We start from the raw sequence: 3,840 nt of genomic DNA, 5'->3' as shown, positions 1-3,840 counted from the left end.
CTTTTTTGTCACCAAAGTAAGATTCTATGGTCTAACTTTTATTTTTGCACTGTTTGCTCATGATCCCAGCCAATTACTTGAGTTTTAAACTCTTTGTTAAGGTAGGGGTCTGCTTCCAGTGTGGAGAATGTACTGTTCCAAGCTTCAGGGGTTTTGTGCAGCTGTTTTCAGAGATACTTCCAGGGACCTGTAAATTTTCCATTCTTCCAAGGTAGTATGATCAAGAGCTAGATGTTTACTCCTTTCCCGGCCTAGGCTCTGGTCTATGAGTGACAACAAGCACTCTTTTCTGCCTTGGAACTGTGAGGAGCATTCCCTCTCCACTGCCACCACAAGCTCCACCACGCCAGCACTCCTCACCCCAGGACCACCCCACCCAGAATTGCGACCCAGATCCAAACATGGGCAAAGCAACAGAATCCTGTTTCAGCACCAGCAAAGAGATCCCTGCAATCCCCCTCTGATCAGTCACTCGATTCCCCCTCAGTCTGTAGGCTGGGAGCTCTGGAAGCAGCTTCCGTCCTAGGGCTGTGAGGGACTGGGGCCGGACAGAGCTCTTCTCTCACTTCGGGTCAGACAGACCTTTCCTATTGACCTTTTAAGTTGTCTTTGGTGTTTGTGTGTTGAGAAGTCTGGAAACCACCACAGCTCTCCTTGATTCAATCTTGTGAGGACTGTTCCAGGTTCACTGAGGCCTGGTCTTTGCCTACACAGCCTGCGTGGCCCATGCTGAACTGTGCTCCTCTCCCAGCCCAGCGCAATAGACCTTTCTAATCAACCATCCAGGTTGTCTTGGGTTGGAAATTTGTTTCACTCTGTCTTTTTGTGGGTTCTGCTGTTCTAGAATTTGTTTACAGGTATTTGGAGGGGTTTGGGGGAGAGCTTAAGCAAGTCACTGCTTTTACTCCACCATCTTCCCACTTCAGCATTCTGATATTACTGCTTTACTGTAATGATTTCAAGGAGTTTCACTGTGATTGTGAAGCTCACACAAAGTATGGTTCATGAAAAAGAAATGAGAGAGGCCAAAGACTTTTGCAGATCACATAGAAGCCTTATTTTTCTTTATCGTAAACACTTGAGGTAAAAAAAAAAAAAAGAAGAAGAATTGGTAGGTACCATGCATGGCAATAACACCATAAAGAATGAAATAAACATTATCATAACAGACAGGAAATACCTTCTGCCCATCATCCAAGGAGGGTCCTGGCCTGGGATCTTCTGCAATACTCAGCTATCTTACTGACAATACTTCTTCCATTTCCTCAAGTACTACTCCAGGACAAGCAAAGTAGCCTGGCCTCCCACACCTTCATGAGCTCCTGTCTTCTCTGAGGAGGGCCTCTTTGGATCTTCACAGGACATGCAAGGGGTTCAAATCTCCGGGTCAACCTCAAGGACACCCATGAAACAGCCCAAGCTATCAAGGGCATGCATATCCGAAAAGCTACCAAGCATTTGAAAGATGTCACATTGAAGAAACAATGTGTTCCCTTCAGGAGATATAATGGTAGAGTTGGCAGGTGTGCCCAGGCTAAGCAGTGGGGTTGGACACAGGGTCGTTGGCCCAAAAAGAGTGCTGAATTCTTGCTGCATATGCTTAAACAGTAACGCAGAACTGAAGAGTTTGGATGTGGATTCTCTTGTCATTGAGCATTTCCAGGTTAACAAAGCTCCCAAAATGCGACAGCATACTTACAAGGCTCTTGGTTGAATCAACCCATACATGAGTTCTCCTTGCCATATTGAGATGATACTTACTGAAAAGGAACAAATATTTCCTAAACCAGAAGAGGAGGTTGCTCAAAAGAAAAAGATATTCCAGAAGAAACTGAAGAAACAAAAGTTTGTGGCATGGAAGTAAATATGACATTAGAAAGCAAATAAAAGTGAAATCAAAACAAACAAAAAAAAGATTTATTACGGAATCTTAATCAGCTCAAGAGATCCACCAGTCTCAGCATCCTTAGTAGCAGGGATTACAGGAATGTGACACCATTCAGGACATCCTTGATAAGGGTATAGTAAGGAAGAAGCAGACTTTCTTTCACAAGCAATATTCAAGAATGGACCATTTCTTTACCATATCATAATGAAGATGAAGAGAATGGAAGATCCCACTGCGTTTACTGCTTGTTGATTATGAAAAAGCATCTGATTCCCAGTAGGACAGAATACTGCCTCACAGGCTATTTTATAGCAAGGTGTCTCCCATCAAGATCATTCAGGGAGATCAAGATGGTGATGCAGATACAGGCTGTAATATCAAACTGATGGCCCGAGAATCTTTGAAAGTGGCATTACAGTGCTGCAGGATTCAATTAACTTGGATTAACTCAAGATGACACAATTTGTGAAGATGAAGATGCTAAAGAGACCATAAGGAGGTCTCCAGAGAATCTGTGTCATGACCAAATGTTTCATATCAAGAGAGCTCTAGACCTGACTATGAGGCAGGAGATCTTACCCAAAAACCAGTGGACAAAATATAAAGGGGGCAAATTCTACCTTCAACCATATCTAAAGGAGGTTATTTATAAAAGAAAAAAGAGAGAAAAAATGGACTAAGATGTAATCATGTCAAAAGAATCTGTCAATACATTAGTCCTCAAAATATTTTAATAAATATGGTTATATAAAACATAAGATTACTATGTGCTGCATTTGTAACTATGTGCTGCAGATTTAATATAAATAAATGTCTATAGGAGCATATTGTGAACTAGAAAACTTTTTGTATCAAACCATCTTAAAACATACTAAATTAATATTAAATCAGTAATATATATGCATATATGTATGTGTATATATATGTATATATACAGAGAGAGAGAAAGAGAGAGAGAGAGAGAGAGAGAGAAAGAGACAGAGAGATAGAGATGGACAGAGAGATTATTCAGGATACCTTAGAAGATATAACAACAGAAATAGTGCTGTTCAATGATCCTTTGATAAGGAATATCATCATGTGAGGCATAAAACAAGATGTCTCCTCACCAAAGGTCTTCACTACCTTGAGGGAGGAAGCCCAGGGCAGAGTCCAGGTTGAAGAGGGATTCCCTTTAGACAAGTGAGGCCCTACAGATGCTATTGTTTATGGATGACAAAGTAGTCATTGCATCAAGGCCCGGACACTATAGAGTCTCCTGGAAAAAAATTCTATATTGATCCAAATGAATTTGGTCTGTCCATTCACACAGGAAAGACCAAGTGGATGAAAAGTGACTATAGCCCAGATTTCAGCATGCCTCTGAACAGATACCAAGAGTTATCCAGTTATATACATATCTGGGATAGGCATCACTGATGAACAATGAGCTGGGTCCAGAATTAAAAAGAAGGAAACAGGCAGGCTGTATTGATTTAGGGAAATTGCCAAGCTGTGTTACTAAGCCCTCAAGCTTTCCGTGAAAGTAAAGGCCCATCTTTTCAACATTAACATTTTACCAGTGTTGCTATATGGTGGTGAGATGTAGAATATTACTCCCTCTGAAGATCTGATGACAAATATCACATGGAAGGCAATGGAGAGGCACAGGATGGGTATGAGTAGACTGCAGGGGATAACCAATGAGGAACTCTAAAGAAGAATAAGAGCAAAGGACTAACAAAACGCAAGATCCAAGAACCTCATGATAGGAAGTATAGATAGGCTGGTCATGTGGCAAGAACAAAAGATGACAAGGTATACAGCTCAAGTCCTTCGTTGATACTCTCATGTCAAGGGAAAGTTAGGGAGGCCTCCAATACATGGGGAGACCCACTAGAGTAAATTTTGGGGAGACCATGGATGAGTCACACAGGATGGGCAGTAATAGATGGGCTGTGATGTTTCATTGC

General features: G+C 41.6%; 1 pseudogene; it reads left to right on the top strand.

Moving 5' to 3' along the window:
- Nucleotides 1-1,395: 1,395 nt before the first annotated feature.
- LOC114025951 lies at nucleotides 1,396-1,864 on the top strand (annotated as a pseudogene).
- Nucleotides 1,865-3,840: the final 1,976 nt, after the last annotated feature.

This window comes from Vombatus ursinus, unplaced genomic scaffold, assembly GCF_900497805.2.
Source record: "Vombatus ursinus unplaced genomic scaffold, bare-nosed wombat genome assembly UNPS02004691.1, whole genome shotgun sequence".
NCBI classification, from domain to species: Eukaryota; Metazoa; Chordata; class Mammalia; order Diprotodontia; family Vombatidae; genus Vombatus; species Vombatus ursinus.
The sequence above is the reverse complement of the archived record's forward strand: the minus strand, read 5'-3'. Positions and strand labels throughout refer to the sequence as shown.